The 14916-nt window shown below is 39.2% G+C and overlaps 1 long non-coding RNA gene across 4 annotated transcripts; it reads right to left on the reverse strand.

Moving 5' to 3' along the window:
• Window positions 1-532: 532 nt before the first annotated feature.
• On the reverse strand, window positions 533-6512 carry LOC111193379 (uncharacterized). 4 transcript variants are annotated; one of them, XR_007441067.1, is made up of 5 exons: window positions 5253-6512; window positions 3990-4015; window positions 3471-3497; window positions 1407-1542; window positions 533-1183 (listed from the first exon to the last, which is right to left on the reverse strand). It is a non-coding gene; the product is annotated as an uncharacterized LOC111193379 (long non-coding RNA). The 4 variants fall into 4 exon arrangements; XR_007441066.1 differs by having other exon boundaries at window positions 533-1138; window positions 1363-1542; window positions 5253-6508; XR_007441065.1 differs by having other exon boundaries at window positions 533-1138; window positions 1319-1542; window positions 5253-6506.
• Between the last annotated feature and the right edge of the window lie 8404 nt (window positions 6513-14916).

Below are 14916 nucleotides of genomic sequence, written 5' to 3' on the forward strand. Positions count from 1 at the left end.
GATGTTTATATCTGACACTTACTAAACACAAGTGCAGAAATTAGATCAGGTCAATAAATCACCTGTTGCTAAATGCAGCAATAACTTCTAACAATACCTTCTTATGAAATCAATGTATTCAATTGAGCAGCAATACCTTCTAATAATACCTTCTTATGAAATCAATTTATTCAATTGAGCAGCAATACCTTCTAACAATACCTTTTTATGAAATCAATTTATTCAATGGAGCAGCAATACCTTCTAATACCTTTTTATGATATCAATTTATTCAATTGAGCAGCAATACCTTCTAATAATACCTTTTTATGAAATCAATTATTCAATTGAGCAGCAGTATCTTCTAACAATACCTTTTTATGAAATCAATTTATTCAATGGAGCAGCAATACCTTCTAACAATACCTTTTTATGAAATCAATTTATTCAATTGAGCAGCAGTACCTTCTAACAATACCTTCTTATGAAATCAACTTATTCAATAAATATACCTTAAAATTTATATTCAGAAGCAGAAATAATGCACACACTCTTTAATATATTGAATGTTTTATATTATGTATATCCAAACAAAATGACTGAATCCACAAGCAATATGCAGTATATACGACTAACAGTTGGCTTAAAAATGAATAAACAATATAATGGCAATTAACTAAATGAAGAAAAGTAGATACAACAGTATGTAGTAAGTTATACTCTAGACTATAAAAAAGGGGGAATATTATATGTACTGCTATTAAATATATGACTACAACTTCAGTGAATGTTGTGAATGTGTGACGGTCTTCAACTGTAGATAAGGTCAGAATGAAGGAGGTCTCTGACTGCAGATGGTTTGATTCTTAAGGTCACCTGAACTGAAACAAATCACAAGAAAACACTGCACAGGATAAAATGAGAACAATAACAAGAATGAATAAAAAATGTGTCTCTTTTCAATTTTCCAAGGGTACAAAACAGTGTCTTAGATTGTCTTTTTCCTTACTTACAGGGTATTCAGAGGGTACAGAGCAGTGTCTGTGACCGTCTGTGTCCTTATTCAGAAGTTTTTCAGATGGCACAGAACGGTGTCTGTGACCACCTGGGTCCTTATTCACTGGGTATACAGATGGTACAGAACAGTGTCTGTGACCACCTGGGTCCTTTAATACAGATGGTACAGAACGGTGTCTGTGACCACCTGGGTCCTTTAATACAGATGGTACAGAACGGTGTCTGTGACCACCTGGGTCCTTTAATACAGATGGTACAGAACGGTGTCTGTGACCACCTGGGTCCTTTAATACAGATGGTACAGAACAGTGTCTGTGACCACCTGGTCCTTTAATACAGATGGTACAGAACAGTGTCTGTGACCACCTGGTCCTTTAATACAGATGGTACAGAACAGTGTCTGTGACCACCTGGTCCTTGAGGTCGCCTGGTACAGAACAGTGTCTGTGACCGATAGAAAAGGCAGAAAAGAGAAAGGAGGCAGGGGATGAAGTTTAAGGGGGCACAGAAAAACAGATGGAAAGCAAGAGAGAAGTCTGGCAGGACCTGTAGAAAACAGAAAACAGAAAAATTAGCAAGTTATACTAAGCAAGTTCTTTTTTTTATAATTTTATTTCAGATTTTTCCCCATTTTCTCCCAATTTGGTTATCCAAATGTCCCACCCCTTTGTGCTTCCCCATCACCGGTGATGCCCGTGACCCTTGGAGGATGCGGACGAGCACACGCCTCCTCCGACACGTGTGAAGTCAATCACCCCTTTTTTCGAGCTGCTGCGGATGAATCATTGCCTGAGCAGCTAGCGCGCTCGGAGGAAAGCACAGCGGCCAGGTTCCGATTCATCCGCTCACAGACGCCTCGTGCTGCCCAGCGCCACCTTAAGTGTGATGGGGAGAGAGCACCTTCTACCCACCCCAGAGGGAGCAGAGACAATTTTGCTCCCTCTGAGCACCGGCAGCTTGATGGCAAAGCTGCATGAGCGGGGGTTCCAACCTGCGATCTCCAGCTCATAGTGGCAGCGCTTTAGACCGCTGGACCACTCAGCGCCCTTTAGCATTATGTTCAGCTACTTCAGATCATTAGATTATAATTACACAAATGTGACAGATTTCTGCCTGTGTGGATCACACACTCCATTAATGCACAAATGATTATAGACATTTTTTTATTTATATATACTCATGCTGTACTCTAGAGTACTCAAGAAATTATGCTTGTATGTGCTGTAGTGATTGCAGCTTCTTGCAACTTCATTTTACGATATTGCTGTTTATTTATTTATTTGGTACACTTATGCCCCCTGTCTTGTTTTGTATTTTCTGATTCAAAAAAAGTGATTTGCATTATTGGCACCTGTTTGTAGCACCAGACTTCTTTCAATCGGCTAAAGATCTAACATTCTGTGGTAATATATACCTTACTGATTTATATTTAGGATAATTATTGAATCCAAAGGACTGCTCTGTTCAGATCAAAGATTATCCATGGCCTGTTGCACAATTACCTTAGCACTAAATAAATAACTTTACATGATTTTTTATTTCATCCCCTTTTTACTGATGTTAACACAACATTAGAGGTGAAATGATTACTCGAGTAATTTGAGTTACTAAATTAAAAAAATATATATTGATTATTTTCTGTGCCTCGAGTAATCGTTTAATTACGTTTAAAACACAGAGCACGGTACTCAGTGCAGACATTTAATGTGAAATAGCGCACTTAGCGTTACATCACACACAAACAGGAAGCAGGTGGAGGAGGCAGAGCGGTGAGCAGGTAAATTTAACTTAACAATTTAATGAGATTAACATTACAGTAACAGTACCTTAATAAAAGATCGACAGTGCTGTGGAGTCCGGATTATTAGGAATACTGTCTAATGTGTGTGGTTAGTTTATTACAATGGAGACACGTTCTAGACTTAATACAGGCTTTATGTAATCAGTAAACTCAGCGCTGTGGAATTTATAAATAAATACATGTTAAAGTTAGCTGAGCTAAAGTTACTCTGGCCGGAATACACGACCATGAACTATTGTCATTTAGCTAAGATGCACAATATAAAGCCAATGTTTATGCCTTTATTATTGATTAATGCCCTATATTTATACTTACAAGAAAACCTTTGTTGAAATAATTTAACTTAATTTATTAATTTATTATTTATTAAATTATTACTTGTGGTATTTATGTCTATTTTGTGTTTTATTTATTTCTATTTGTGTTTCCAATGTGAAAATGTTGTGAATTTAACCCATAAACCAATTGGTCATTCATTATTAAGTGAAATTTCTCATTTTATGAAATCTCTTATTTTATGTTTTATCCAATTACTCGATTGATCGAATCGATTTTTCAATAGAGTACTCGATTACTAAAATAATTGATAGCTGCAGCCCTACACTACATTAATGTAACAACAAGTGAAACCTAATTGTATGTAGGTTGACTGAAGGAATTATATTCAACTTACTTTGAGAATAGAAGATGTTTCGACAACCTATACACAAAACAAAACACAAATGATTACTTTATAATGATGTTTTAGATACTATAAATTACATTCATGATTTGTAAACTTATTTTACATTTATAAAAATGTTTTCATAAAGAATGAACAGGGACAATTAACTGAATGCTTAAAAAAATATGAATACAAATACACTCTAACGACAAGCTAAGCACAGTAGTGTAAAAACTTTGTAATAACTGAATGCTAAAAAAAAAGGATAAGGCTAGACAGAAAATACACTAACAACAAGCTAATCACAGTAGTGTTTAAAATTGTCATGTTAAAGTGTTTACATTTACAATTACATTTTATACAATATATTTTTAAAGTTTAAACTTTCTTTTTTGGAGATTCTGACACAAGAAAATTTGCTAAATAATTTAGTTTTAAATAAATGCTAATGAATTCCTTAATCTTGACAGTGCTAATGAAAACCCACAAACTACATATCATTGGAATATATTAAAATGTTTTACTTACACAAGAAATGTCAAGGAAGGCATCAACTGTAAACAAAACAGAAAGCCATCTTTAGAATATGTATGTATCTGTGTAAGTAATTCATAATCAACCATTAATGTATCATACTGAGCAATGATCTTTACACAAACTTTAGATTATTTTAAATACAGTTTAAAAAAAAAATCTAATGCAATTCTGTTATTTATATTATATTATTAGCCATTTGTTAATACAACACTTTCTATAACAGAGCAGTAACCTTATTACTGTTTATAAAGAGGAAGATATAAACCATTGCACTAATTTACTGGTTCGGCACCCCACCATGAAAAGCACTCTTGTATTGAAAGCTTAAAATAAACTGCTGGCATTCCTTCATTTTTACAAAATAAACTTCAAATACGTCTCATGGCGGGAGTGCAGATTTCAGCACAGCACCACTTTGCTGGACAGCCCCTTTATTATCATATAAGGACAAAGAAAAACAGAAATAAATAATTTTAGGAGATAAATAAAGTAATACAATAATAAGGAAATAAATTAAGTAATACATTAATTAGGAAATAAATTAATGCAGAAATATATAAATTAGAAAATAAATAAAGGAAAAAAAATAACCGAAAAAAACAAACAATTTTAATAAAGAAACTTATAGATATAAATAGTAAGGAAATTAACATTATAATCATTTTATTACCATTAATTTTTACAGTTTTAATCACCATATTACATTTATTGAGTTATTTATTTATTTATATATTTATTTAAAATTTTGGCAGTTTGGTTCCAGCATAGCATATCTGTGCTGAATTCAGCACACAACCGACATTTAGTCAGAACACCATAAACCGGTTAACCAGTTAAACTATTCTCATTTATAGTTCATAACCTATAAGCCAGCCAGCTTAGTGTGCTTTATAATCTAATATCTCAGACATTTATTAGTGTTCAGTAGCTAATGTGTTTAAATGTTGTGATAAAAGGTCATATTTCACTCTCTGTGTTACTACACACAGCTCTGACCAGCCTGTAGTGTTAGCCAGGCTAGCTAGCCTTAGCTAAACTAACTAGCTAGCTAACGCTAGCTATCCTAGGTAGGATAGTTTAATCACAGATAAAACAATATTTTATCATTATTAATAAATATATTTGTGTATTTTATCTTTATTAGTCGACTGTCTAACTGAATAAACAGAGTTTAAAACAAAAGTGGGGATTTTAGCTGTATTTTCACCTTATATTTCCCATTATATTGATTACAGTGATGTTAACTGTACTTACCTCAGAACGAGCAATAGAGCCGCTCCTCTGCGCGCGCAGCTACAGCAGGTCCGTGGGGCGCGTCCAGTTCACGCGATGCTCCCTTCTTCCCTACTCACTACATGAAATTATTTAGAATAAACCAATTCTGAACCCACGCTGTGCTTTATTATTAATATCTAAAGGACAATACATGTATGGGGTTTGAGACTTTCAGTTAAATGTTTAGTGAATTATTTGGGGTAACATTAAAAGCGTTTTAACTAATCAAGTTCACTTCAGAAGGAATGAGCATTAAAAATGATGTGTTAATGCTCACCGCTTTACTGCCATCTAGAGGTGACAACGTTATGTGGTTATCACAGAGTCAATTTATCAGGAATCATTGGACTTAATGAAGGTCCTAACCAACTCTTTATTTTTCAGCATTGAAATTAAATTAAATGCATGTTATTACTTTTTTATAATATTTGCAAGTTTTTCTATTTTATTTCATGCTAGAAGTAACTCAAGCAAAAGTTGAAAGAGAATTCATCTTAGACAAATTTATCTATTAATCAAAAATGTTTGTGATTTATTTGACCAGTTTATTTTAGCATTCAATTATTAAACTCGTTTTGCAAAGAATACATAAAAAAATAAAAATATAAAACATAAATAAAATTAGATAGGCATTTCCTGAAGGAAAATGTAAAATAATAAAAGGTTAAACATTAGAAAGTAATTTTTAGAAAGTTCATGTACATGAATAGATAGAACCAAAGATGCAAGAAGTAAAAAATTAATATCAGTTATATGATCTCTCAACATTGGAATGCTCTAACTACTTATTGGTAGCTCCTTGACAAAAAAATAGAAATTTTACAGGCTCAGGTTTAAAAACAAAGTTTAAAATGCAGATACCCTATTCCCCAGAATAATTTTACTGCAGTCATTAAATAATTATTAATTATTAAAACTATTAAACCACCACGGACACCATAGCAACACCATAGCAACCACCTAGCAACCCTTAAGGAACCACCTAGCAACCACTTAGAAACTACATCTCTATTTGTTTATTTTTCTTTCTCTCTACTTCTCTCTATTTCTTGCTCTCTCTCCCTTTATCACTCAACTTCTCTTTTTCCATTTCTCTTTCTCTACCCTCGCTCTCTAAATGTATGCCTCTTTTTCTCAGTTTTTTGTGGACACTGCTCTTTTATCCAAACTGCTTTGCCTTTCTGGACTTTATACCACTTTAATCACTATTTGCAAATTTACGTAATATTATTATGTACAAATTTAAGGTAATTGTGAAATTACGCTTTATTATGGCTGTTTAATTTAAGCCTTTAGGTTTTTTTTCAACTTTAACTTTAGCAATTTTCTAGCTGTTTATAAACGGTTTTCAATGTTATTAACGAGCTTTTCCAAGCCAACTTAAAGTTCGTTATCGAACTTTCCTTTTCTAGTTAAGTTGGCTTGGAAAAGCCAACTTATTGTTCTTCGTAATCTTCTTATTTTTTTTATTATTATTCTCGCCACGTTTTATAAACAACTACTCCTCCTAGAGCTTTCGAGCTAGAACCACGAAACTTCACACGATGGTAGAACTTATAGCCGCGGGGTGTGCTTGTGCTTTTTGGAGCGATACATCGTACGATTTTCGTAAAAACTTCGTAAACGTACGCCCTTTTTCCCATAGACAATGAACTAGGAGAATTTTGAACGGCCGTGAACGTCACAATATTTAAGATATGAAGCTGAAATTCGGATGACCTATAGAACTTTTTGAGATCTTTCCGAAAATATTGACGAAACGATACGTCGTACGGATTTCGTACAAATGTCGTACGAAGTTTTCCCATAGAAATGAATGGGGGGCCCAGAGTTCCATCTCACACACGAGCAGCTCTGCGCACGGAACCCCTTCTCTCCCCTGCTCCTCCAGTACTGTGAGTGTATGGAGGAGCTGCTGTATGGAACAGCTATCAGTCAAAAGTTTGGACACCCCGGCACCCCAGCCAGGGCTTAGCAACCACCTATTAACTGCTTAGCAACCACCTTAGCAACCACCTGGAAAACGTTAGCAACTGCCTAGCAACCACTTAGCAACACCTTAGCAACCACCTGGAAAACGTTAGCAACTGCCTAGCAACCACTTAGTAACCACCTGGAATACATTAGCAACTTCCTAGCAACCACTTAGCAACCACTTTAGAATTTATAGCAACTGCCTAGCAACCAGTTAGCAACACCTTAGCAACCACCAGGAAAACGTTAGAAACTGCCTAGCAACAGCTTAGCAACCACTTTAGAAATGAAAGCAACTGCCTAGCAACCACTTAGCGACAGCTTAGCAACCACCTGGAAAATGTTAGCAACTGCCTAGCAACCACTTAGCAACCACTTTAGAAACGATAGCAACTGCCTAGCAACCACTTAGCAACACCTTAACAACCATTAGGAAAACGTAAGCAACTGCCTAGCAAGCACTTAGCAACCACTTTAGAAATTATAGCAACTGCCTAGCAACCAGTTAGCAACCACTTAGCAACCACCTGGAAAACGTTAGCAAATGCCTAGCAACCACTTAACAACCACTTTAGAAACGATAGCAACTGCCTAGCAACCACTTAGCAACACCTTAACAACCACTAAGAAAACGTTAGCAACTGCCAAGCAACCACTTAGCAACCACCTTAGAAACGATAGCAACTGCTTAGCAACCACTTAGCAACACCTTAACAACCACTAGGAAAATGTTAGCAACCGCTTAGCAACCACTTAGCAACCACTTTAGAAATGATAGCAACAGCCTAGCAACCACTTAGCAACCACTAGGAAAACGTTAGCAACTGCCTAGCAACCACTTAGCAACCACTTTAGAAATGATAGCAACTGCCTAGCAACCACTTAGCAACCACTTAGCAACCACTAGGAAAACGTTAGCAACTGCCTAGCAACCACTTAGCAACCACTTTAGATATTAAAGCAACTGCCTAGCAACCAGTTAGCAACACTTAGCAACCACCTGGAAAACGTTAGCAACTGCCTAGCAACCACTTAGCAACACCTTAACAACCAATAGGAAAACGTTAGCTACTGCCTAGCAACCACTTAGCAACACTTTAGCAACCACTAGGAAAATGTTAGCAACTGCCTAGCAACCACTTAGCAACCACTTTAGAAATTATAGCAACTGCCTAGCAACCAGTTAGCAACACCTTAGCAACCTCCAGGAAAACGTTAGAAACTGCCTAGCAACCACTTAACAACCACTTTAGAAACGATAGCAACTGCCTAGCAACCACTTAGCAACACCTTAACAACCACTAGGAAAACGTTAGCAACTGCCAAGCAACCACTTAGCAACCACCTTAGAAACGATAGCAACTGCTTAGCAACCACTTAGCAACCACTTTAGAAATTATAGCAACTGCCTAGCAACCAGTTAGCAACCACTTAGCAACCACCTGGAAAACGTTAGCAAATGCCTAGCAACCACTTAACAACCACTTTAGAAACGATAGCAACTGCCTAGCAACCACTTAGCAACACCTTAACAACCACTAGGAAAACGTTAGCAACTGCCAAGCAACCACTTAGCAACCACCTTAGAAACGATAGCAACTGCTTAGCAACCACTTAGCAACACCTTAACAACCACTAGGAAAATGTTAGCAACCGCTTAGCAACCACTTTAGAAATGATAGCAACAGCCTAGCAACCACTTAGCAACCACTAGGAAAACGTTAGCAACTGCCTAGCAACCACTTAGCAACCACTTTAGAAATGATAGCAACTGCCTAGCAACCACTTAGCAACCACTAGGAAAACGTTAGCAACTGCCTAGCAACCACTTAGCAACCACTTTAGATATTAAAGTAACTGCCTAGCAACCAGTTAGCAACACTTAGCAACCACCTGGAAAACGTTAGCAACTGCCTAGCAACCACTTAGCAACCACTTTAGAAACAATAGCAACTGCCTAGCAACCACTTAGCAACACCTTAACAACCAATAGGAAAACGTTAGCTACTGCCTAGCAACCACTTAGCAACACTTTAGCAACCACTAGGAAAATGTTAGCAACTGCCTAGCAACCACTTAGCAACCACTTTAGAAATTATAGCAACTGCCTAGCAACCAGTTAGCAACACCTTAGCAACATCCAGGAAAACGTTAGAAACTGCCTAGCAACAGCTTAGCAACCACTTTAGAAACGATAGCAACTGCCCATCAACCACTTAGCAACCACTTTAGAAATGATAGCAACTGCCTAGCAACCACTTAGCAACACCTTAGCAACCACTAGAAAAACATCAGCAACTGCCTAGCAACCACTTAGCAACACCTTAGCAACCACTAGGAAAACGTTAGCAACTGCCTAGCAACCACTTAGCAACCACTTTAGAAATTATAGCAACTGCCTAGCAACCACTTAGCAACCATGTGTAATATTTTAGCAACTGCCTAGCAACCGCTTAGCAACCACTTTGGAAATGTAAGCAAATGCCTAGCAACCAGTTAGCTACACTTTAGCCACGACCTGGAAAATGTTAGCAACTGCCTAGCAACCACTTTAGAAATTATAGCAACTGCCTAGCAACCAGTTAACAATATCTTAGCAACCACCTGGAAAATGTTAGCAACTGCCTAGCAACCACTTAGCAACCATGTGGAATATGTTAGCAACTGCCTAGCAACTGCTTAGCAACCACTTTAGAAACGATAGCAACGGCCTAGCAACCACTTAGCAACCACTTTAGAAACGATAGCAACTGCCTAGCAACCACTTAGCAACACCTTAGCAACCACTAGGAAAACGTTAGCAACTGCCTAGCAACCACTTAGCAACCACTTTAGTAATGATAGCAACTGCCTAGCAACCACTTAGCGACACCTTAGCAACCACTAGGAAAACGTTAGCAACTGCCTAGCAACCACTTTAGAAATTATGGCAACTGCCTAGCAACCACTTAACAACACCTTAGCAACCACTAGGAAAACGTTAGCAACTGCCTAGCAACCACTTAGCAACCACTTTAGTAATGATAGCAACTGCCTAGCAACCACTTTAGAAATGATCACAACTGCCTAGCAACCACTAAGCAACCATTTTAACTTTTCAACGTTATTAGCGTACTTTTCCAAGCCAACTTAAAGTTCGTTCACGAACTTTACCTTTTCTAGTTAAGTTGGCTTGGAAAAGCCAACTTATTGTTCTTCGTAATCTTCTTATTTTTTTTATTATTATTATTATTATTATTCTCGCCACGTTTTATAAACAACTACTCCTCCTAGAGCTTTCGAGCTAGAACCACGAAACTTCACACAATGGTAGAACTTATAGCCGCGGGGTGTGCTTGTGCTTTTTGGAGCGATACATCGTACGATTTTCGTAAAAACTTCGTAAACGTACGCCCTTTTTTCCATAGACAATGAACTAGAAGAATTTTGAATGGCTGTGAGCGTCACAATTTTTGAGATACGAAGACGAAATTCGGATGGTCTATAGAACTTAGTGAGTTCTTTCCGAAAATATGCTTTACGAAACGATATGTCGTACGGATTTCGTACAAATGTCGTACGAAGTTGCCCCATAGAAATGAATGGGGGGCCCAGAGTTCCATCTCGCACACAAGCAGCTCTGCGCACGGAACCCCTTCTCTCCCCTGCTCCTCCAGTACTGTGAGTGTATGGAGGAGCTGCTGTATGGAGCAGCTATCACTCAAAAGTTTGGACACCCCGGCACCCCAGTCAGGGCTTTGCAACCACCTATTAACTGCTTAGCAACCACCTTAGCAACCACCTGGAAAACTTTAGCAACTGCCTAGCAACCACTTAGCAACCACTTTAGAAATGATGGCAACTGCCTTGCAACACCTTAGCAACCACCTGGAAAATATTAGAAACTGCCTAGCAACCACGTAGCAACCATGTGGAATAAATTAGCAACTGCCTAGCAACCAGTTAGCAACCACCTGGAAAACGTTAGCAACTGCCTAGCAACTGCTTAGCAACCACTTTAGAAATGACAGCAACTGTCTAGCAACCACTTAGCAACCATTTGGAATATGTTGGCAACTGCCTAGCAACTACTTTAAATTGATAGCAACTGCCTAGCAACCAGTTAGCTGCTGCCTTAGCAACTGCCTTAGCAACCACCCGGAAAACGTTAGCAACTGCCTAGCAACCACTTAGCAACCACTTTAGAAATGATAGCAACTGTCTAGCAACCACTTAGCAACCATGTGGAATACGTTAGCAACTGCCTAGCAACTACTTTAAAAATAATAGCAGCTGCCTAGCAACCAGTTAGCTACACCTTAGCAACCACCTGGAAAATGTTAGCAACTGCCTAGCAACCATTTAGCAACCACTTTAGAAATGATGGCAACTGCCTAGCAACCAGTTAGCAACACCTTAGCAACCACCTGGAAAACGTTAGCAACTGCCTAGCAACCACTTGGCAACTACTTAGCAACCATGTGGAATACGTTAGCAACTGCCTAGCAACCAGTTAGCTACACCTTAGCAACCACCTGGAAAAGGTTAGCAACTGCCTAGCAACCGCTTAGCAACCACTTTAGAAATGATAGCAAACTGTCTAGCAACCACTTAGCAACTATGTGGAATGTGTTGGCAACTGCCTAGCAACTACTTTAAAAATGATAGCAACTGCCTAGCAACCAGTTAGCTACACCTTAGCAACCACTTGGAAAACGTTAGCAACTGCCTAGCAACCACTTAGCAACCACTTTAGAAATGATAGCAACTGCCTAGCAACCAGTTAGCTACACCTTAGCAACCACTTGGAAAACGTTAGCAACTGCCTAGCAACCACTTAGCAACCACTTTAGAAATGATAGCAACTGCCTAGCAACCACTTAGCAACACCTTAGCAACCACTAGGAAAATGTTAGCAACTGCCTAGCAACCACTTAGCAACACCTTAGCAACTACTAGGAAAACGTTAGTAACTGCCTTGCAACCACTTAGCAACCACTTTAGTAATGATAGCAACTGCCTAGCAACCACTTAGCAACACCTTAGCAACCACTAGGAAAACGTTAGCAACTGCTTAGCAACCACATTAGTAATGATAGCAACTGCCTAGCAACCACTTAGCAACACCTTAGCAACCACTAGGGAAACGTTAGAAACTGCCTAGCAACCACTTTAGAAATTATAGCAACTGCCTAGCAACCACTTAGCAACCATGTGGAATATGTTAGCAACTGCCTAGCAACTGCTTAGCAACCACTTTAGAACCGATAGCAACTGCCTAGCAACCACTTAGCAACACCTTAGCAACCACTAGGAAAACGTTAGCAACTGCCTAGCAACCACTTAGCAACCACTTTAGTAATGATAGCAACTGCCTAGCAACCACTTAGCAACACCTTAGCAACCACTAGGAAAACGTTAGCAACTGCCTAGCAACCACTTTAGAAATTATAGCAACTGCCTAGCAACCAGTTAGCTACACCTTAGCAACCACTTGGAAAACGTTAGCAACTGCCTAGCAACCACTTAGCAACCACTTTAGAAATGATAGCAACTGCCTAGCAACCACTTCGCAACACCTTAGCAACCACTAGGAAAACGTTAGCAACTGCCTAGCAACCACTTAGCAACACCTTAGCAACCACTAGGAAAACGTTAGTAACTGCCTTGCAACCACTTAGCAACCACTTTAGTAATGATAACAACTGCCTAGCAACCACTTAGCAACACCTTAGCAACCACTAGGGAAACGTTAGAAACTGCCTAGCAACCACTTTAGAAATTATAGCAACTGCCTAGCAACCACTTAACAACATCTTAGCAACCACCTGGAAAATGTTAGCAACTGCCTAGCAACCATGTGGAATATGTTAGCAACTGCCTAGCAACTGCTTAGCAACCACTTTAGAACCGATAGCAACTGCCTAGCAACCACTTAGCAACACCTTAGCAACCACTAGGAAAACGTTAGCAACTGCCTAGCAACCACTTAGCAACCACTTTAGTAATGATAGCAACTGCCTAGCAACCACTTAGCAACACCTTAGCAACCACTAGGAAAACGTTAGCAACTGCCTAGCAACCACTTTAGAAATTATAGCAACTGCCTAGCAACCACTTTAGAAATTATAGCAACTGCCTAGCAACCACTTAACAACATCTTATCAGCCACCTGGAAAATGTTAGCAACTGCCTAGCAACCACTTAGCAACCATGTGGAATATGTTAGCAACTGCCTAGCAACTGCTTAGCAACCACTTTAGAAATGATAGCAACTGCCTAGCAACCAGTTAGCTATACTTTAGCCACCACTTGGAAAACATTAGCAACTGCTTAGCAACCGTGTGGAATACGTTAGCAACTGCCTAGCAACTGCTTAGCAACACCTAAGCAACCACCTGGAAAACGTTAGCAACTGCCTAGCAAACGCTTAGCAACCACTTTAGTAATGATCACAACTACCTAGCAACCACTTAGCAACCATTTTAACTTTTCAACGTTATTAGCGTACTTTTCCAAGCCAACTTAAAGTTCGTTCACGAACTTTGCCTTTTCTAGTTATTATTATTAAGTTGGCTTGGAAAAGCCAACTTACTGTTCTTCGTAATCTTATTATTATTATTATTCTATAAACTTTTTATAAACAGTTTCTCCTCCTACAGTTTTCAAGCTAGAACCACCAAACTTCACAAGATGATAGAACCTATTGCCGCGGGGTGTGCTTGTGCTTTTCTAAGTGATCGGACCACCAGGGTCCGATCGGTGGTCCGCCAAAGTCAGATTTTTTCCCATAGACTTCCATTCACACTTTTTTCAAACGGCTCTAAAAGTCACAATTTTTGAGCTAGAACCACGAAATTCACAAGACATACAGAACTTGCAGAGACGTTTCAGACGATATGCTGATCTCACCGATACGATTTACGGTTTTCGTAAAATTATCGTACGAACTTTCCCCATAGGAATGAATGGGCGGAATGTTGGCCATCTCACACACACCAGCCGATCCTGCGCACGGCCCCCCTCTCTGCCCTGCTCCTCAGTACTGTATCTGTATGGAGAAGATACTGCTGAACACAACCCACACCAGAACCAATACAACACTACACACACAGCACACCACACACAGTCCACACCACACCTTACACACATTCCACACCACACATACCCCACACCAAACAAACTCCACCCCACACACTCCACACCACACATACCCCACACCACACACACTTTAAACCACACTTCAAACCACACATACCCCACACCACACACACTCCACACCACACAAACCCCACACCACACACACTTCAAACCCCACACCACACACACTTCAAACCACACATACCCCACACCACACACACTTCAATCCACACATACCCCACACCACACACACTCCACACCACACAAACCCCACACCACACACACACTTTAAACCACACACACTCCACAGCTCACATACCCCACACCACACACACTCCACACCACACATACCCCACACCCCACACACTCCACAGCACACATACCCCACACCCCACAAACTCCATACCACACACACTCCACAGCTCACATACCCCACACCACACACACTTCAAACCACACATACCCCACACCACACTCACTTCAAACCACACATACGCCACACCACACTCACTTCAAACCACACATACCCCACACCACACTCACTTCAAAC

Source organism: Astyanax mexicanus, chromosome 10, assembly GCF_023375975.1.
Source record: "Astyanax mexicanus isolate ESR-SI-001 chromosome 10, AstMex3_surface, whole genome shotgun sequence".
Lineage (NCBI taxonomy): Eukaryota > Metazoa > Chordata > Actinopteri > Characiformes > Acestrorhamphidae > Astyanax > Astyanax mexicanus.